This window comes from Camelus ferus, chromosome 7 (genome assembly GCF_009834535.1).
Source record: "Camelus ferus isolate YT-003-E chromosome 7, BCGSAC_Cfer_1.0, whole genome shotgun sequence".
Lineage (NCBI taxonomy): Eukaryota > Metazoa > Chordata > Mammalia > Artiodactyla > Camelidae > Camelus > Camelus ferus.
The window spans coordinates 65,546,618-65,569,186 of record NC_045702.1 but is presented as its reverse complement, the minus strand read 5'-3'; the positions used below and the strand labels follow the sequence as shown (position 1 = coordinate 65,569,186).

General features: G+C 36.5%; 1 protein-coding gene across 5 annotated transcripts in view; it reads left to right on the top strand.

Annotated features, from left to right (window-relative positions):
- Positions 1–22,569, top strand: part of ZNF804B (zinc finger protein 804B) — an 871,803-nt gene that overhangs the window by 97,585 nt on the left and 751,649 nt on the right. For all 5 annotated transcript variants that reach the window (XM_032484045.1, XM_032484046.1, XM_032484044.1 and 2 more), the window contains exon 2: positions 103–150. The gene's annotated coding sequence lies outside the window, so the exon portion shown is untranslated. The remainder of the gene's footprint in view (positions 1–102; positions 151–22,569) is intronic.

Sequence of the window (22,569 nt, the reverse complement as noted above, 5' to 3'; positions counted from 1 at the left end):
TTTATCAGCAACCTTTAAAAAATATTGCCTATTAAAAAACAGCCAAAAAATGCAGCTGTATCACTTTCTGATTTTTATGTAACTTTTTTTTTATTTTTGTAGTCATGAAAAAAGCCATTGAAAATCACAGTCTTCAAGGGACTTAACCAGGTAAGACTTTTGATCCAAGGACAAGACAACCCCAATCAGAAGCTGTGTTTTGCAGGAGCCTCTTCTCCTTTCCCAGACGCTGAAATTCTGAAATGTCTCCGGTCCGCCTCCATTTACCAGGGCTGTATTCTTATTCCACGAGTGGGCATTCATCGGGGGTACACACACTGACAGCGGCCTGAGGGATTACCTTGGCAGCAGAGCAGCTGGTCCCAGCTACTTAAGAATTTTATATGGCCTTTATAAAAGTGCTTCACCAGTGTGATTTAACTTTGCAAAAGAATAGATGTAAAGAGAACTCATTGGAGACCCATTCTTGGGCAATATTTTCATTTTATAGGAAGCATCCTTATACGTTTCCCATTTCTATAGTAATATGGCTTTAATCTTCATGAATCCCATTTTGGTGGTTCTCTTCAGAGAGTGGGATTAACATTCACATGTGAACAGGAAATGTTAAAGTATTATTAGTCTCCTGAGGCTTGTGCTCCTGGCTGTGCAGTTTTAGAGATTTCATCATGGTTTAGGTGTAGAAAAATATCACCATTTCTGCTCAGTAGAATGAAATTCTCCAAGGTTTCTGTCTATTTCAGGCCATGGTTTGATTTTTCAAAGCAGAAAAAATGTTATTCCTGGACCTTTAATATAACCTGATGTCAAAAATCAGCTGAAAAGCCAGCAAAAATTTTGTCATGTAGGGCTGTTAGAAAGCTTTCTTGGTAACAATTTTCTTGTCAATACTAACACGTTTCTTAATTAATTGCCTAGGTTGTTAATATTGTTCTGTGTAATCTTAGAAAATCTGTTTATTTGGTGATTTACGTCTTGCTTGGCTCCACAAAGAGTGAAGTTGACAAAACCCATTTTGTGCTGGTTTAATCACTACTTTATTTTTTTTAAAGAACGAAAAGATTAGAACTTGGCTTTAAGAGTCATGTAAATTAACCGTGGGTTTGAGAATACCGTTGAATTTCTTGCTTTTGCCGTCTGTCTTTTCTCTCAGATAGGAATCTCTTCTTTCTCAGTTACTTCCAGGCCGTGATCATTTTACTTTACTTAGAGATTCTTGGTTACTAGATAAAAATTTGCATAGTATCCTAGGTTTTGGTTATGTAATAATCAGTATGGGGGAGTGAAACTTTAAACTTTTTCAAATGTAACTTCACTTCTATACACATACACATACACACACATCTACCTTTAACGTGTAAAATTTATTTTATAGAATCTGGGTTTTCATCTTGCATATATTTATACTTAATTACAAAGTATAACATCCCAAATTCTAAGGTGATGTCCTGTCATAATGAAGACGGTCTTCTCACTGAAAGAATATATATAAAGGGCCTAATTTGACCATGCAGATATGTTTTTAAATCCTCCTGAGGGCTATTCACGGTGGATATTGTTATCCCTACACAGCTGATAAGGTAACTGAAGGTCTGAGATGTTAAAGGACTTCACCAATATCACAGCTTTGAAGTGGTAAAGCTGGGATGGATTCAGTCATGTCCAGCTTTCAAGGCAGCACTTTTCAGTGTGGTCCTTAGACCAGCTGCCTCAGTGTCTCCTGGGACTGTATTAAATTGCAGAATCCTGGGTTCTAGTACTGTTGCCAGTGATTAAGTTCTTATCTTGTCCCAGAAAGAATTCAGAGACAAGACATGGAAGTCAACAAAGTAAAATGAGGATTTATTAATGGATGGGACACTCTCAAGGGGCAAGCAGGCAGACTCAGGTGAACAGCTGTGCTGAGTTTCTTTGGCAAATTGGTTACGTAGGGTGTAAAAATGAATGGGTGGAATATTCATTGGAGAGGGAGGGATTTGAGGTCATATGCCCTGATTTCCACCCTAGCTCCATCTTCCTGAGGGGAGGAGGGATTTTTGTCCTTATTTAGTCTGGATCAGAAGTGCCGGTGCATGATGGGCCGTCCTAATACACAAGGCTAATTTTATTATAATAAGCAAAAGATTACATTTGGATGCCGGAGATTCCTGCCTTTTCCTACCTTTCTTTTCCTGCCTGCAGGATACTTGACACTCCAAAATGTGTGATTTCTCATCAGTTTGGTGGTTGCTACTTTTCTCTGTCTATCCAAGGACCCCCACCCCTGATTCACAAGGTGTTTGGTTTCCTGCCATTTGGCTCGTGCCTTCCTCTCTCTGCTCATATCCAGCTATGTGCCAGCTCTGACAGTACCATGGGATCTGTATCTGCATTTCAAGATAATCAGATGACTTGTATCCAGATTAAAACTTGGAAAGGGAGTGTACTATTCTTAAAAAATACTTTCAGGTAGTTAAGTATAACTTAAACTGGAAAAAAATCTGTTTAAGATGCTTTTCATCTTTGGGACTTTATGATTTTTACCTAATTACAGATTAGATCATTTGTCATTATTCCTCAGCTGTTTTGTTTCTGCATCTGGCTTTGAGCTAGTCTAACAAGGGTCATGTGTCGTGCTGGCTTCTGTGACATTTCTTAGTGATCTGTCTTGGTGGTATTATTGTTAGTTAAAATGGCCTTCTGGCTATAAAATAAGAAAAATTGATTCTGTCCTTGCTGTTTGATCTTTCCATGTATCTGGGTAATCTTCTTGTCACATTCCTCGCCAGACTTACCTTTGCTTGTTTATTTCTTGAAAAAAATTTGCCTTTTTCCTTGTCTACTGATTCAAAACATTAAAAGTAACTTGCAGTGATAAGACCTATTTAAAATAGGCAAGCTAAAAGGAAAAATTATAGAAACTAGTTTAAGAAGCTGAAACATACTTATATCATGTGTATAAAATGCATTAGTTGCTACAGTTGAAAACTGAATGTAATTCTCCTCTTTTGGGTGGTGAAGTCAAACAGGGAAGTATAAGAGGCTGCTGAATTCTCAGAGTAGGATAAATAGATTCATTCATGTTCCTTTGGAGAGAAACATATCTTCCTGCTACTGAATACTAAGAGGAATATATTAGGTGTCTCTTTTTATAAAAGTTCATAAGATAGCATAATATATAATATCAAATTTTTGCAAAAGAAAATGAAAAGCATTTAAAAAACATACTTTTCTCATGTCAGTCTTCAAAAAATGAAATTCAGATTTTGTGAAGTGATGCTGGGGAGGGAATCAAAATAGTATGATGGTAGTATATTGTTTATCGATTGTTAAACAACCGAGTACAGTATCAAGAGCTTAAGAGCCTTATGTAATTGTGTGATTTAATATGTCCTTTGGACCGAGCCTCCCTCTTGCATTAGGTATTTCTGAAGTGGGCTTTTTGGCAATCAAGTCTGGATTTTCAGATGAGTGTGTAAAGTAATAAAATGTTCTGCTGTTGGTTCGAGGAGGCTTAGAAGATTAGAATACCAGGCATGTTGACAGGAATGTTGACATCCCATTGTGAAAGGCATTTTTCTCTTCTTTGTGGGAACTCTCACTGTTGTAAACCTCTTCTGATTAGATAATGGAGGAGACCTTTTTTTTTTTTTTGCAAGCAGATAGATTAGTTGGAAACCCTGTAACAAAAGAAGCAAATCTCAAGTATCTTTTCCAGAATTGTTATGGGTGATTATTAAAGACGATGGCTACATGTATGTGTGTGAATATGTATGTGTGTGTGTGTGTGTGTGTGTATATATATATATATATACACACACACACACACATATATATATATATATTTAGCTGAAAGCAGATTTTTTTTTAAATGAAAAATCGAGTCAACCATGTTTAAGGTTGTTCAACATTAAACCATTTTGAGGCCTAGTTTTGTTCCGGTTTCTTTGCTAAGCAGTGGAATAACTATTAAATAAAGCATGGTCTCAAGTCTCAAGGTGTTTCCCAGACTGGTAAGGGAATAAAACCCTGTTAACTATTATTTAAGGAGAAATAATGTTTTATACATTTGTTTTATGAATAAAGACACAGCCCTAAGAAACTGGTTGATGTTTTACACTTGTAAATGCTTTCTAAAAGTGCAGAAAGATAATTAATGTGAGTACCCAAATCTCCATTTTACGGAAAACCTCCAGGGGATTCTGATGCAAGAGTCTTTGGTGGACACTTTGAGAAATAATGGATGAGAATGCTAACCTTATGTTTAACGGAATCACTGGTCATTTTGGGTATGTGGAGACCCAGTTAATGTGTAATGACTAAGGTCATCTGTAAAGACTGATCTTAATAGTCACCTTACAGTTTTACTCGAAGCAAGTTATCCACGTTAATCTCCAGGCATGAAATGTAGTGATCTGTTTTATTATTGTTAATTTATGCTCAAGCTTCCTTTTGCTCTTCTTTTTAACCAACAGAACAATTATAGAGGCTAACTATTTGCCTCAGGGAGAAGCTATCATAGGACTAATTAAATATTTAATATTTTAAAGGACTTAAACAACCTTGTAAGGAATACGTTAAGAGGAGATAAAATCACGACATTCCCTGTAGGTGGAGGAATGTTAATGAAGCACTGGGATCAGGCATCCCTTTAATGCCCATGTTGTATGTCTGTCCGGAGGCAGAAGAGCATAACAGTTAAATTAATGGCTTTGCCACCTTTGTCAGTTCTTCTCCTTCCTAACTGTGAGGCCTCAAGCAAGTTTCTTAGCTTTTCTAAGCCAGTTGCATTTTTGTAACCTATAGAGTGGGAATATGATCACCACTTACTTTTCTGGATTGTTTTGATGACGTATATGTGTCCAATAAAAGAAAATGTTTTTTCTTAATATGAATTAATCCCATAGACTACAGATGGTACCAAATTTGAGACTTGTAATTCTTCTTTTTAAACTAGAAATGTGGCTAGGATTTTGGAAATGGATATACATTTTTAGAACTAATCTCAAATCTGGAAAGGAGGAAGAGTAACAAGAGAAAGAAAAGGAGGAGGAGAAAATACTTCTATATGTATCTCCACACACAGGCTAAAGACAAAGAGGAGGCAGTCTCTGTGTAGAGGATGAAGACTTAGGTAGATATGCACGGTCAGGGTGAATATGCTCTCACTGACGTGGACAAATCACAGACTCATCAAATGTCAGCGTATAGAGATCATATAGAATATGATTCATTTTCTAGGTCAGGAGTTAGTAAATGAATCTAAGTTAGCAGAATGTTTTCATCATAATTTTTTTAATGGCATCTTATTTTTTCCAAGGTTCACACAGAAAAGGGAACTAGACTAATGAAGATTTTAAAAAGTTGTCCCTTTGAAAACAAAATCAGAGTTAATTGAATAAGCATTTTATACTTAAACAGGTATATCTAACATATTTTCTGCAAGCTTATCATCTGAGTTCTGAGGTCTTTTTTGAAGGTTTTTCCTTTACAGCTAAAGATATTTTGTGAATTCCTTTCTAAAGAAACGTCTAAGTTTAAAATTCACCCAGGTGTTTTTTCCTGATGTTGTGAATTGCAAATTTGGGGGAGGCCCAGATAATGAGATTTCGTTGTACATTCCAAGTCCACCAGCCTTGTAACTAGCTTCATGTACTGTAGGCAAAGGAAACTGTGTTCTCAACTCCATTAATTCATTCAACAAATATTTATGACTGCTGCTGTGTGCTAGGCCATTAGAAAAGAGAATGGGGCTTAAATTATCTCAGCAATTGTGTATCTTTTTCTTGTCCTTTTAATGCACCATCACTCAGTATCTCAGTATTCTTGATTACCCTAAATGTATTATCTATATATAGATTTCATGAGAAACTGCAGAATTAGGGTGAAGTTCCACTTACCTTTTATCCAGGACAGATACAGCTAATCTACATTTTTCATGGGTTTCATTTATATAAATTCTCCTATTCACTAGAAGTTTTTTGTAACCGTAAAATCAGTACTTGTGGCAGTTTTGAGGTCATTCATGGACATATGTGAGAAAAATCTGAGTTGATCCATCTACACATTCCCAGCTGAGGTCAAACAAGGCCAACACTCTGCCCTCTTGATTCAGTTCTCATACAGTAAACACACGTTCTTTACTTGGTCTTTTTAGTACCATGTTTACTGCATTCTTCTACTTTTTGTTGGCAATTTAAAATGGTCTCTAAGCTTAGCGCTAAAGTGCTATCTAGTGTTTCTATGCACAAGAAGGCTGCAAAGTGCCTTATGGAGAAAATATGTGGGGTAAACTTCACTCTGGTATTTTGGTCGTGATTTATACAGTAATGAGTCAACAATGTATATTTAAAACTGAAACACACATAAAACAAGGTTACGCATTGACTGGCTGATGAAAATACTGTGATCAGGGGCTTGCAGGAGTCTAAACCTGTATTTCTCCTAGAAGCATCCAGTATTTCAGTGTTTGCAGTGACTTTGTAGAACAGAGTTACCATGAATAAAGAGAACCAATTGTATTTGCCTTTTTTGAGTTTTCAAAGTGCTTGTTCACTGATTGTCCTTTTTAATGGAAGCCAAAACTATGATTCTTTCTGACCCATAAGTGACTAATAAATAAATACAGAGGGGTAGAAAAATGAAAATTATACATAAGCCTAAACCATAATTTTTGTTTCTTTCCTTAAAAAAATTAAAACCACCACTAATGAACAACAAAATGAATGTAGAGGATTTTGAAGTCTAGAAAAAAATTGTAAGAGTTTTGAAGTCTAGAAAAAAATTGTAATGTGTATCTTCTTTGTGGGTAGAGATTTATCTCTCCTATTGGTCATTCTGTCACCTATGCCCAGCACTGTTTCTAACACTTAAAGAGGGCTCAAGGTATTTTTTAGGAAATATATCAGATGTAAATTGACACTACAAGTAGCTTTGGCAGTGATTTGATAGAGGAAAATTTTAGTGATAAAAATAAAAGTTGGAGAAATACAAGAAGCAGTTATCTGATGGAGACTGGAGGTCAGGGGACAGAGCCCCGTTCTCTTTCAGGGGTGGCTGAGAGGACCACCTCTGTCACTGGGCCTGGACGATAAGAGCCTGTGTGAGATCTGCCTTACTGGGGTTTGTCATTAATTGTGTGATCTGAGTCAAGTGGTTCTGCTTCTTTGGGTCTTGGTTTCTAATTATTACCTGGATGATCAACTTGATTATAAGACAACAGAGAAAGTTGCTTAAAATACTTTGCAAACGCATATGAGACCTGAGAATATATATAGATGTGAATTCTGAGGGCTATATTGGAGAGAAAAAGAAGAAACACAAATTGAGCTGAATTTATTTCTGTGAAGAAAGTGTACTATATTGAGCAGCTTGAAGTGCTCAACCTGTTTGCTGGTTATTGATTGAAACCCTTGTGGCCTATACTCAGTGAAGCTGATGTTCAAAATCCCTTGGCAAAATACAGAGAAAAGAATCTAAAGTCTTGGGAATATAGGAACACTGAAGTGGATTTAACACTAGCAGCTGCTCACCTCCCATACTATGACCTTCAAGTAGCCTCAGTTTGCTATTGATTTAAGAACAACTTTTGGAATAAAAAAAAGGAAGAAAAAAGGAAACAAACTCTAAAATGATAGACCTCATTTTTTTTCTTTTAATGTATTACAACCACAGTTTGAATCTAGACCATGTAAACAATCAACAATCTAAAAACTAAATTAAAAAAAATCATTTTGTCTGGTCGCACTCATGCCCAGCACTCCAGTAAGCTCTGACTCTCTGACATCAGTATTTGGGATTATGATCTTTTTAAAGCCCTTCTAGGATTACATTTAAGTCATATCAAAAAGTACCTGATTTCTTGGTGTGAGTATTTAGTTAATTATGGTTTCACTTTTTAAAATGAAACTGTCTTCTTGGACATTAAACATCACTTGAAAGTCAACTGGATGCTTTTGCTAAATAAATGATCAATGCTTTGTGACAGCCTTTCACCCTCTATAAACTAGACAGACATACCAACAACTCCTAGCTTTAAATTAACTTTTATACAATTACCTTTTTCCCCAAAGCCTTATACTAGTGTAATTTTTGGAAAGCATTTTAAGGAACAATAAAAGATGCAATGCTGTGAAACATTCAATCATACAGCCTCCTCCTCCCAAAAACCAACAACCTCAGTTGAAGTGACAGTTGGGTAAACAGATACGGTAGGTGCCTGGCAGTGACAATTATTCTTCTGCATGGTTGCATTCAAGTTTTTTAATAATAAAATGTAAAAAATTCCAGATTTCAGAAATCATAAAATGTGCATCCTATAATTGAAGAAATAGCAAGCATACGATATATCATTGTCTTATTTAACCATCATAACAAACCTATCATATGGTATTACCATATTCTCTCCTTTAAAAATTTGATTAGGAAGTGAGTCTAAGGCTAAAAGATACGAAATAATTTTATCAAGGTCACAAAGCTAATACGTGATGGGGCTGAGTTTCCAGTGCAACCACTTTTTTGTACTTTCAACTATAAGGTAAGGAACTGGATTTGGTGATCTTTTCCTGCTCAGAAATACTGTGTTTTTCACTTACATTCACTTTTGCTATTTTTTGTTGCATATACAAACATCATAACATTTCTGTAACCACTCTGTAATTCTCTTTTGTATTCTGTTCTTTTTCACTTAACCATATTAAAAAACAAAACCCCAAGATCCTTAGCTGTAGTCTTATTTTTTGTAATTTATTTGAAAAATACATATCTCTAAAAATAAGTCCAACTGAATTTGAGATGAATATTCTCGCAACATGTCCTGGTATGATCTTCATTTTCCTAGAAATAGTTAAATGCTGAAGCAAGAATCATCAAATGTTATAGGGCTTTAGCAGGGTAGAAGAACCGTAGTATTATCTGTAGTAGTAGTACTAGTATCAGTGGCAGATACGGTGATCGTCTCTCTTAACATGTTTCCATCTCCCTGCAGCATGCTTTTCGTGTCCTACAAAGGCTGGGAGGCTAAACACTTCACTTCCCAGACACCCTTGCAGCCAGAAAGTCCCCATGTAGTTTAAGTTCTGGCAATTATGAGCACCTGCAGGAGACTGGTATTTGGAAATGTAATACCCATTTGCTAGTGCAGATCAATTAGGAGGTGTAGGCTCTCGGAGCAATACTCCTGGCTTCATACAGACTCAAAGTCCAGTTGTTTTAAAAGAGATATTCAGTCATGAGTTGACTATGGGTCATAGCTTCCAAGCAGTAACAGGCTTCTGTTCCCCAGATTATGGCTAATTATAGTGTGATCCTGGGCATAGCTTCCTGGTTGCAGCAGTGGTAAAGATTCTTTGGCAGGGCAATTCTGTGGCAGTGTTTTGGGAGTCACTCCTCCTTAGCCCCTTCCAGCAATGATGTAAGGTCCTAATTCCCGGCACTTAATCGATTCCTAGAAGTAAAGGTGCTGGAATGGTTTCTGTTCTCTGCAGTTGAGGCCTAACTAAGATGACTCTTCCTACCCTTGACTTCTTGAATGTATTCTCAGTCTTTATAAACCATGCAATTTGGGATAATTTTGGAGTAAATCGTTGTTTTTTTTAATCAAATGGGAGTCATATACTAAAATAACAGAAATTTCCCTTTCTTTCTGGATCTACTAAAGATTGGAACAAGTAAACTGCCCTCCCTAGGAAACAAACCTAACATGAATGAAAATCCAGGATATTGAAGGCTCTGAAGTCTAATTTCATGAATGTTTTTGCTTTTCTTAATGTTTTATCTTAAACCTCTGATTTGTGTACTTAAAGCTGGGCTAAACTAATTTCATAACTTGCTGTAGATTAGTAAAGATAAACAAAAGACGTAACATTCGTCATTACCTGCATGAACTTACTGAAGAAATAGAGTAAAATATTGTATCTTCTTTAAATGGACTCAGGAATTGTTGTCTGGGCATTAGAAGTGATTTAAAAATTATTATTTAGTGCATTATTGTGGAATATTGACAGGCTAGTACTTGTCAAACATTGTGAAGAAATGTTTATGCTATTATTAATTCTAATATGTCATATACAAAATGATTTTAATCTATCTGTTCCTTTTCTTTTGCTATTCGAATGACTGAACTAAAATATACAGGGTATCCATGAGAGGCCTAATTATTTTGATGACATTTAGTGTCCTATTATTGTTAGACTGAAACATTTGTATTATATTTATGTCAAAAAATTCTATCTAAATTTATTTAAATATTGGGAACTATAACAACATTAAATCAATTGAAAATTGGCCTCCAACTCCATTGTTATACCTCAACATATCAACTGATTGAAAAAAAAGTCAGTATCCCTTTAAATATGTCACTGTTAACATTTAGCGATGAGCCTTTGCAACCTTACTGTGTTTTCTCTGTAAATGCCGTCTTTGCAGCACATAAGACCTGGCTTAATACAGACTCAAAGTCAAGTTGTTTTAAAAGAGATATTCAGTCATGAGTTGATTATGGGTCATAGCTTCCAAGCAGTAAGATTTTAGTTTTCAGTTGGAAATCTTCTTTCCATATCTTTAAAATTGCTTTGTCTATAGGGGTAGGTAATCAAAGATAAAGAACTCTTTATAATAGGCAGGTAATGTGAGGCCTGGAGATGCTCCACTTCTTCCTTCCATCCTGTTCTGAAAGATCAGGAGTTTTCTGTTTCAAATGTCAGCATTTCTGTACTGTCAGTCCTGGACTTCCTAGAATGATTTTGGTCAGTTTCATTATTTTTTTCATTGGATTAATTGACATTTCTTATCTCACACCTAAACAGAACCCACCTGGACTCCCTTCTTTGTTCTGTCCACTTCACTCCCTCAGTCCCCACAAGGATACCTAATATTAACTCATGTACAGAGTTAATGTTTGTTGTTGCTTAATCATGTTCTGTAATCATGCTGCAGGTAACATTTAATCAAGCTTGTATACTCCCCTTTTGTTGGGCATATATAATCTCTCCAATTTTTCACTCCTATGAATGTTTGTAAAAAAGTCTTAATTTTTCTTTTAGGTTAATTCTTTTGTCCACATTCCCCAAAGTGGAATTAACAAGTTAATGGGCAGGAACCATTTCATTCACTCATTCTTTCATCAAATATTTATTCATTTTCTGAGATATATCAGAAATCATGCTATTTTCTGGGCACATGATGATGATTATTAAAAGATAAAAAAGATACAGTTTCTGCCCTTAATTTTATAGATCTTATCACATATGCCTGATTGCTCTTCAGAAAGAGTGAACAATTTGCAGAGCCCCCAGCCTTTCTCATTTCCTTTAACCTTTCCAATATTGGTTTTAAAATTTTACTTCCTCTTTGCTAGTTTAGTAACTGTATAATGGCACCTTAAAATTATTTTGATTTACATTTGTGTATTTATTTGCAGGTGAAGATGTTCTTTCCTTTAAAAATCATCAATTTATTCATCTTTTCTCTGTTTCATTTTAACAGGATAATTGCTAAATTATTTTCCCTTTTATTAAATAGAAGTTTCTATTTTTCTCTGTTTTCCTGGTCTACTGTTACTGAGTTTTACATAGACAGTAATCAGACACAATAAAAGAATGAAGTTTCACAATTCTAATAAATACTCTTCTTGGAATAGGACATAGAATGAATTTAAAGATCATTAAAGTAATCATAATACAGTTGGCTTAAATGATTAAAAAACCCCATGAGAGCAAATAGCATTTTTGGTTATCCATAAATATATTAACAGTAATTTTATGACAATATAACTTGAAGAAAAAGAGCATAATGAGTCTGTTAGGAAACAAAGCTAAATTGAACACATTTTTATTTACTTAAAAAAATCCTCAAAGCAAAAATTATCTTTATCAAATCGTCATTGAATAGGTTTCTTCTTTAGGAGCTTACATTACAGATACTGTGAATTAAAAAAACCTATTACTACTGATAGCTACTTAAACAGGTTTCCCAACCCATTAATGGCAATTTCACAGCCAAAGCACTCATATAAGCACCAAGCAACGTTAAACTGTCAGATCAGTAGAGATAGCCCAACATTAGAGCATGTCTGCTCTGGGTTGGCTTCATGTGAGTCAGTGCCTTTCCTTCCCACAGCTCCCAAGTCTTCCCCATTGGAGCTCTGGAACCTCTAGACCTTCTCTTTCATGAATTCTCCTCCAATAGGTTTTGATTTGTATTCTAAGGGAAAAGATGGAATATGGAAATCCTTCAGGGAAGCAAAACAACATACACAAACAAGCAAGCAGCAACAAACAACAACAAAGCTCACAAAACTCAGACCAGAAGTTCATCTGTTTTTGTTTTTGTTTTTTAATTTTATAAGCAGGCGAAGTAGTATTTGAGTAGATTATTTCATTTCTCTCTCAGAATTTCTTTCTCTGCCAATTTTCAGATTTCCTCACCAATCTCCTGTCCCCCAGGGAGGGACACACATGGACACACACACACACACACATATCACAGTTGATGTGACAGGACTGACACTGATAAAATCTTTAAAGAGGAGTTCTTACATTGAGCCACATGGGATTACTGATAGTTGATCATTGTTTAAATCAACACCAAGGCCAACTGTACATCTTTTTTCAGTAGGAAATCTCCTAAGTATATAAATGCTAATGGGGAGCAGCAAAGCAAAGTGATAAAATCAGAAGGAAGTCATTGTCTGTCACCACCCAAGTTGATAGTATGAAATACACAGAAAGTCAAACAAATCAAAATGTATTATAGAGCAGACTTTTTCAATTGTACATTGAGCATGAACAGAAGCAATTATTTCCCCTTTTGGTTACTAGAATACTGAGGCTTCAGGGTTATGAATGGGTCCTTTTGTTCTGTTTACTCCTTTATTATTTTAGAAGCATTTATTGAATGATGGCTGCTGGGCTGAGATTCTGCTAGGATCTGTGAGGAATGCAAAAGATGTCAAAATTTCTCTCTGTCCTTGACAGAGACAGTCTAGCATGAGACAGAAATCATTGAGTTATTTGAGAAAGGTTCCAGGCAAGCACCTGATAAAAAAGAGCAGGGTGAGTTCCTAGGTGTGGTAGGAACTCACAGTAAGAGAAATGTCACCACAAGCATAGGTGACCAGGCCTGGGAAGACTTCTTGGGCAAGATTTCCAGGGAAGAAAGAGTTTTAAGCAGGGAAGCTGTACCAGGTCCTCTGCTCAGTGTGAAGCACATGTTAGGAACCAGTTTAGAAAAGATGGTGTGTTTAGGCTTGTTAGAAGGCTAGAATGCCCTTAAGTTAGTACACTAATGTTTCCATTTGCTGTACAGCTCCCTGGATACTTTAATTCCGTGATGCTTCCTGGATGACTGATTTATGACTTTAGGAGAGTTTAAGTATCTCGAGAACTTGCCTCCTTGAATTCTTCTTTGTTACATAGTTGATCTGCTTAGCACTGTCAGTAACTTTTTTTGGTAGGTAAACCTGAAGACAAAAAAATGTTAATTGTATTTTTCAGGACTTGTGCTAGATTTTTCAGAGTGTGTAGAAAAAATTTCTGAAATTCAGCCAGGAAATCAACTGAAATTTTTCCTACAGACACAGTATTTGTGATTCCCACCCAACGGAGATTGTTTTTTCTAATCCCAACTATCTGGGAGAGAAATTATGTAGCCTTGTCATTTAACTATCAGGTAAGGTATCAACTCACAAAACATAATAAAATAATGTAATAAATCAAGATTTTTAGGGCTGTACTTTGCATTAAAGAGTGAATACAAATAAGATTAAGCAAGATTCTCCTCCCCTAGACTTTCAGAAAATGAATCATAGGACTTCTTTATAGTTTGTCATGAATACAAATTATACATAAATGTCAGAACAGGAGGAAAACAAGTATGTCATTCAAATTTTAGTGTCATCTTTTAAAGTATATGACTTGTCAGGGTAGGACAGACCAAACTGCTTAATTGACAGTTCCATAAAATGGGCACACTGTTTTTTTCTGTTGTATAAAACACCTCTAAATACACAGAGCAGAAAAAGATAAGGATACGTAGAGGTTTTAAAAAATGAAATAGACTCATTTACTAAGTTGATTAGGAGCAGTCAGATAAGATGACAAAGTTTATCATTTGCTGTACATTTTCCATATCATTCCAGCTCTAGGATGTTTATTCCTGTACACACAAATACCTTTCCCTTTATGGTCTCCAACAGAATAGGAATGGAAATGATTTAATTCAAGATCTCTGGATTACTTGTAAATCATTGGTGTGCTGACCAGTGATTTGCTCTCAGCTGAGAATGAACGTTCCTGGAACTGAAATCTGGGCATCACTTCTCTTTTTCCACTTTCAGGTTTGTGTCAGCTTCAATTCTTCCTATCTGTAGCACAGAACATCTGAAACCTTGAAGCATCTAAAGTTTCAGGAAGCTTATTAAAAATGTCCAGTCCCACCTAAAAAAACCAAAGTACAGCATAAGTTGTCACTTTATATGCTCTTTTCTGTCCTTCTTAAAGTGTTTCATGCATATAAATGTGCCTTTCCAGATTGCCAGGCTCCTGGGGGCAGAGACTGTGTCTTGTATTTCTTTTTCCTTGCCTTCCTCCCTGGACCCATCAATGTGACCTTTGTTTCTCCTACCCTTCTCTGTAACCTTCTCCTTAATTCAGATGATAGAGATCATTCTTAATACTTACTGCTAGATTCTTGGTGAATTTAATTCAAAATTACACAAACTAGAGAGAGAAAAATTTGTGCCAAACAATTCACCAGTACATCTGCACTTTTTGGTTTATTCATTGTGCATTTGCATTTTATGGACTCCTTTACCTCATAGGGGAAGAAAAACTATCAACAAACGGATAAAGCTGAGGAATATTAGACTTGGAGCTGTAGGCTGCCCCTATACCTTTTTGCTAAGGATTTTGCCGACAAGCCCGATAGGATCCTGAGGGAGCAATTTCAAGGCAGAGAGAGGCAAAATGAATCCCATTCAGGTGAATAGAAAAACATTTATTCATTAAGACTAAGTTGAAGGGAAGAGGACATGTCAGGGGCTCCTGACCTCTGAAGGAAAGAAATAGTTATAGACTCCTGGAAAGAGATAATGTTGGAAATTTTGAAGTCTGAAGTACCAGCTGAGGGCATTGTATTGCTTCCTCTTGGGAAAAAGAGACCTCAGGGTTCAATTCATTTGTTTTGGACTAATAACAAAAAAAGCTTCCGGCTCTACCCTGTGATTTTAAATATGAACAAAACATAACTGTGCAGGAAAAAGCAGGTTACAGCTTGTGACCACCATTGTACTAAAGAACATTAAATTACAAATCAGTGAGTGACTTGAAAGAAGATTAAAATTTGTGTTGTTAGTCTATTTTTTTAAGCCTTTCTTTTTTATAAGGCGAGGAAAGAAGGTTACATAAAGTTTAGTCAGCTTTTGGTAAGATAATCTAAATGCACCTTTTCCACCTTCTGTTCTCAGATTTGGCAGCCAAAAAATCCTGATCACTGTTTCTTGAAGTATCATTACTTTGTCAAAAGAAAATATAATTAGAACTGATATTTTAAAATGTACCGTAATTGTATTTAAAGATTTGATAATTTGCTCACGTACGAAATGTGCTGTTAATTTAGCAACAACCAGCAGTACCTGAGGCAGGAAATTATCTGACAGTTTTTCTCTTCCCTGTTTTAAAAATACCATCTATTCTACCTTTTTGTCTATTCAAAGAGATCTAGTCAATTTCAGCAGTGGATTGAATTAAATGCTTGACATGGCTTTATAGGCATCAGGTCTATTTATTTCCTCTGTCCTGCTGCACTTTTTCACACGTCTCATACCATTATTTCAGCAGCAAAACAATAAGAGCGCGTCTAGATTCCAGCACATTCCTGCAGGTCTCTTCATCCGTAACCCCAATCAGCATAAATCTGTTCCCTGTTCCTCACCCCTGCCCAGAAAACTCCAGAAATCCCCTTGTTCTTCCTACTCTTCTCATTTATCACTTGGAAGAAATTTCTTCTGTTTGGCAATAGTTTGATCATTTGAATTCCCCCAGGAATGGTGAATTCTTGTCATTTTGCCCACGTGCAGATTTGGATCAATAAATCAAAGCTTTTGGGAATACAGTATTTCTCATAAATAAAGGGGATCCTTTTCCACAAACCATAAAACTATGTACAAGCGTACCTCAGAGTTACTGTGGGTTTGGTTCCAGACCATCGCAGTAAAGCAAATACTACAATACAGTGAATCACTCGAATTTTTTCATTTCTTAGTGAATATGAAAGTTACGTTTATACTTTATTGAAGCCTATTGATTGTGCAATAGCATTATTTCTAGAAGATGTACATACCTTAATTAAAAATACTTTATTGCTAAAAAATGCTAACCATCTTCTGAGCCTTCACGGAGTCATAGTAGTAACGTCAAAGATCCTTGATCACAGATCACCATAACAAATATAACAACAATAAAAAGGTTTGAAACATTACAAGAATTACCAAAATGTGACAAAGAGACATGAAATGAGCAAATGTGCCAGCAGACTTACTCAACACAGCATTGCCACAAACCATCAGTTTGGAAAAAACACAGTATATGTGAAGCACACACACACACACACACACAAAAGCAAAGTGCAATAAAATGAGGTAAAAATACTATAAAATACTGGATTTCAGAAGGACAGAGAAACCAAGTATTACAGTTGCACGGAAAACAAATTAAGTGAATTTATTGTTCTTTGTTCACATTATCCAAGGGTAGAATGTCACAGCCAAAAGAAATAGATGATTTTCTTCTTTTTTTTTTTTTTCCTACTGAGGGCACTTTGCCTAGTATCCACTTTCCTACTTTCTGAGACCTTGGTGTTGAGATGCAGGGCTGGATGTGGACATGATTTAGAAGGCTGTAGAGAGTGGATACCTTGGAGTCAGATGCCCTGATCTTGGATCCCAGCTCCCCCAAAGAACCTTCTGCAAATTATTTAGCCTCTCTGAACTTCAGTTGCCTTACCAGTAAAGCAAGAGTAATGGCAGTACCTGCCTTTTTGAGTTGTTGTGAGGCATGGAGAGTGGTTAGTTATTACTGTTTTCATACTGGATTAAATACCATCTAGCCATCTATTTCAAACAAATTATGAGCTAAGATGGCTCCTCTGGGACTGGAGTATTTTCTCCCAGGATTTAACTTCTGATTGACAGTGACCCTTAGAATCACATAAATTTCTAGTTAACTTTTTTCTGCCCTCTCCCTTCATCCAATTTCTAATTGAAGTGAATCCTGCAGTAGTCATTTTCCAATTACTTTTGAAGTAAAAATGTATATAGAAATTACATGAATTGTGAAAATTAATAAACAGAATCCTCTATTAAAATAGAGATGGGAGGCCAGAGGGGGAGCTCTCATGCTCTACCATGATAGCAGAGGCCAACAGGAAGAAGAAAGACTTCCTCTTCTGCTTGCCTCCTAAGGGCTCAGCCAATGAGAGACTGTCACAACTCAGGCAAAAAAAAAAAACAACAAAAAAACCCCACTGTACTTGAAACTGTCAGTCCCTCCAATGGACTCTTTGTTTACTGTAGCCCTCCCTGCTTCCTTTTCCCCTCTTTAAAAGAGTTCTTTCCTGGGGTATGGGGATTTGCACATGGCTTGCCATGCTTGCAGACCCCAAATTGCTATTCTTTGCTGGTCCTGAGTAAACTATTTTTGCTGAAAAAGTAACTGGCAGTCTATTTATGTAAGGTCAACAGGATAAAATGTGATTTTCTCATTACTAAATTTTGTTGTGTGGTCTGAATTTCTAGTTGAAGACAGAGTAACTGGAAGAGCACAAAAAATACATTTGAGGATATAAATTTCAATCTCTCACTCTGGCTTGGCCTTTCTTTCACATGCACTGATATTGATTTGCAGAAATGAAATGGATAGAAAAAAGAATTATAATCAATTTAGATAATTAAAATGAGCAGAAGAAGGAAATTTAAGTTGCAGTGCAGTAATGAATTCTCATTTGTGACATACATTGTTTAGCATGAGATTGATAAAGAATAGAGCTTTCTTCTTATAATGTTTTATTTCATCTGAAATATTGGCATTTAAGCCATGTGCTGATCATACTCATGTCTTTTAAGTTAAAAATTTTTTTAATTGCTAAAAAAGTTTGTGTTTTGTATCAAATTATTATGACATTACATACATTTATTGATAACTTTTTTTAGTATTATTCAATGATATGAGGTCTTTGAAAGTGAATTATTTTCATTTGATATTCTAAATATGAATATTCTAACCAGGTAAAACTATAGAAACTGGATTTTTGCTTTTTAAGTGAACACAGCATCCTCACCTAGAGTTGAAAGAGCAGGCCTTCAAAAAGGTATAGGAAATGCTTTCCTATAAAATTCTTGGTTTCAAATCATGCAGACTATTCAGTTGGCTATGGAGATGGCCTTGAAATAGAACAGCATAAAGACTAGTGAATGGATGTAATCTTTTTTTTGAAAAGTTAAAAAATGTTCTTTTAGAATGTTCCTAAAGAGTTATTTTTTTAGAAAGGTTAAATAATGTTTATAGAAATGGGATTGTCTTAGAAACTTTAATTTTGGCTAAGGATACAGTGATTTTAGTTATGGGGAATGCAAGCTACAATCATAAAGGGCTAAAAAAAAAAAGCTAAAGAAGCTTTGGATGGCTTTATTCTTGACTGTTTTGACCATTGACAGAACTATGATGGACTCTGTCATTTTTATAGGACTAGCTAAATACTGATTGTTGACTAAAGGGAAGTGGCACATTGGTAAACATTCCAGGACCAAATGTTGATAATGTTGTCTTGGTTTGAATTCTCTAAAGAAACATGAAACTGATTTTATTTGTAGTCTTAAGCTGGAGAGTATATGTGTTTATAATGCTATGTCTTTCCTCAGATCACAATGCGACTGTTATTTTAAATAACCATATGCTACATCTCCTCGGGAAAAGGAGTTGTGTCATTCCTTAAGGAGTCTCTAAAAGTGGGTTGTGGTGTCTGAGATGGTGGAGTAGGAAGACCCTGAGCTCACCTCCTCTCATGGGCACACCAAAATCACAACCATTTACAGAGCAACTATTAAGGAGAATGACCTGAAGACTAGCAGAAAAGATTTTCCACAAGTAAAATCATGTAAAGAAGGAACCATAGGGAAATGGGTAGGAGGGGAGGGGAGGAGATGCAGTATAGTCAAGATCCACACCCCCTGGAGGATGACCCACAAATGGGAGGATAATTACAACAGCAGAGGTTCTCCCCAAGGAGCACCTCACATCAGGCTCCCAGCCTACGGGTCCTGCACTAGGAAGATGAGCCCTCAGAATGTCTAGCTTTGAAGGTTAGTAGGGCTTATGTATAGGAGAACTGGAGGGCTCTGTATAACAGACTCCACCGTTAAAGGGCTCACACGAAATCTCACATGGTCTGAGACCAAGCGCAAAGGCAATAATTTGAATGGAGCAGATCTTTTTGCTGATCTTGGAGGGCCTCTGGAGAGGCGGGAGGCAACTGGGACTCTCCTTGGGGACCTAGGTGGTGGTGGCAGCCATTTTGAGGAGCTTGTTCTACCTTGAAGACAATGGTGCTGGGAGGCACCATTTTGGAGTCCTCCTTCTAGTGTATTAATGCTGAGCTCTTTTCCATCCCATCACCTGGTTGGTACCAGTCCCAAGACCACCCTCAGGTTATGCAGCCAGCCACCCTAGGATGTGACCCCACCCACCAGAGAGGTGGTACCAGCCCTGGGATCCCCAAGTCCCACAGCTTCCTGCTTTGGGACCTGGCCCCACCAACCAGTGAGCCCCAGTGGGCCCCACAGAATTTGTCCATCACTATGCATTACAACCAGCCATGCTGGAGTGCTACCCTACCCATGAGCACATCCACAGCAACCATATGAAGTGGGGCCTGGCAGCCAACTGGTTTTTCTAGGAGAAGAAAGGAAAGAGGATTCCCAGTTGAGAAAGATGATGTGTCAAGGCATAGAGTTATGACAGTTCACGCTGCAATTAGGTAATGGTGCATCGTCCAATTTGTAGTAAATTATAGCATAGCTTATTTACCACTTCTTGGGGTCTTCTTTAACTATCTTTCTACTTTCTATCTCTCTGCAGTGTACTGCTTGTACCAGTCCCTGAATAACTATTTAAAAGATACAGAATTATAATCACTGAATAAAAAATTGATCTATGGTGTCAGTATTTGACTTTATAAATGCACTATTTGACTTTATAAATATTACAACATTCATTAAAGATCTTGGAGTTGGAGGGGCTGTTTAGTCAAAGAACTTCACTTGAGGATTCATTATACAGTTGAGTTAGAGATTTATCAGAACTACTTTGAAGCACTGAGTAAACAGGGGATCTAAATGTACTTACAAATGACTTCAGCTTGGAGGTGAAACTTTTAATCTGTATACTTTTTAAATACTGTGGCTCTCAGGTCACAAAAATACCTATGTTGTACTTTTCAGAGAGTAGGTATTCAACAGATATTTGTGGAAAGAAGGAAGGGCTGTATGAGGATACCACATCTCCACTGGATCGGATGAAGTCAAATATCTGCGTAGGCTGTTTACATTTTACACTGGAAATGAACTCCATGATCCTTCAAGTCCTCTTTCCAGAATAATAAAATAACCTTCCTGGCAGAATGCAAAATCCATTGCTAAACTCTGGTCTAGAGTTTGGAGTAGAGAGAGTTAACTGTTTAGAGAGGAAAGTTTTTAAAAGAGTTGTTAGAAGTAGTTTGCGGTGTGGTCCAATAATTGTTGAATATAAAAGTCACTAGCTTTTAGTTTCTGCTTGTGGTTTTAATTAGTTTTAATGAATGTAAATCATGTGGTCGTCTAGTGCTCTGCTCAAGTTCATTACTCAGTAGGTTGTCTGCAGCTAGTTGTTTCAGGATTCTCTATCATGCTTAGGAACAAGGGCTCTTGTCACTCACTCAGCTTCAAGAAAGGACAGTTTTCTTCCCCAAGGAATAAAATTCAGTCTACACAGAGCATTTGAATTCAGTGTTTAGCTTGTATATGTGACCCCATAGAGGGCATGAGAGGAAGATGCACAGATGCCAGGTGGACATAGACCCTGGATTTCATATATAAAATGAACCCCAGAAATGCCTTTTGTGATATTTGCCTTATTAGTATAATATATCAATATTTATTATTGGTTGTAATGATGATAAAATTTGATCTCATTAAAAAACTAGGGGTAAGATTTAGGGCTTAAACTCAGTATGCCATATTGTGAGAACATTTTATGAGTGAGAATAAGTCCCTTTAGTTTCATTGTTCTCAAGTCTGGTTGTACTATTGAATCCACCAGAGAGCTTTAAAAAATCTGAAATTCAGGTTTCACTCCAAATCAAATAAGAACTTCTACAGTTACTGATTCTACAGTTCTGGGATTGGGAGCTCTCTCTGTGATTTTTGTTTGGAAATAATTTAGAACTTACAGAGAAGTTGAAAGAACTCAATTATACTCTTTATCTAGATTCAAAAATTTTTAACATTTTGCCACATTTGCTTTATTGTTTCCTTTCTCTGTATATCTTGATATTTTTTCTGAACTATTTGGAAGTGTTTTTTTGAAAACAATTTTGTTTGTTTTTTTAACTTTTTTTTTTTTTTTACTTCATATCCTTCAGTAGCTGTTTTATTCTGTTAGGTACCATCCTCCTTAAATTCTTTTCCCACTGTCTGAATCTATTTATTGGTTTCTGAGTCACTGAATTATTATTTGTTCTTCTCAGAACAAGTCTCACCTTGGGCGAATTTTTCTCTGACATTCTAACTAGCTTTTCTTCCCTCTTCCATCCAAACTAGCTGGCATAATTATTGACTTGCTGTTTCTCTTTTCCCCGCTTTCTCCTTCACGACCATTTATGACTCTATGGCTTCAGTGATGAGTTCTGTTCTGAAAACTTTTAAATCTGTCTCACCTCACACTTAACATGTGTAAGCGAAACTCATCTCCTTCCTCTCAAATTACTTTTCACCCTCTCCTCTTTCTCCAGTATTTTTCCTTAATCTTACCTAACACCCAGGAGCTATCTTCAACTTCTCCCTTCCTTCCTCCTATCTCATCTCTCTTTAAATCATGCTTCAGGATGCCTCCCAAATTTGTTCATTGCTGTCCCTTTTTCTTTGCCTTCATCCTAACCCAGGCCAACATTGCTTCACAACTGGACATTAGCAACAGTGTCCTGAATTGGGTTAGGACTCATCTGTCCCCATCCCCTGTTCCTCTTTCTAGGCTACTTACTGTCACAATCAGTGAGCTATAAGGAAGGGGAACCTGTTCTTGAAATCAGGAGCCCATGGGTAAATTCTCTCTCTGCCACCTCAGATGTACCTTTAGCATATTTCTCTTCTCTCTCTAGACCTGAGAATTTCTTTATCTGCAAGATGGCAAATTGCACTGTCCACATGGGCTCTAAGCCACCTTGCAACTCTAACAATCTTCTACTCTGACACTTCTTTGTTTAAGGCACTTTCCAGCGTGCCCCCACCCTAAAGATCACAGCTGTTACTGCTTTCTAGCTTATACTGTACCTTAATCCAGATTG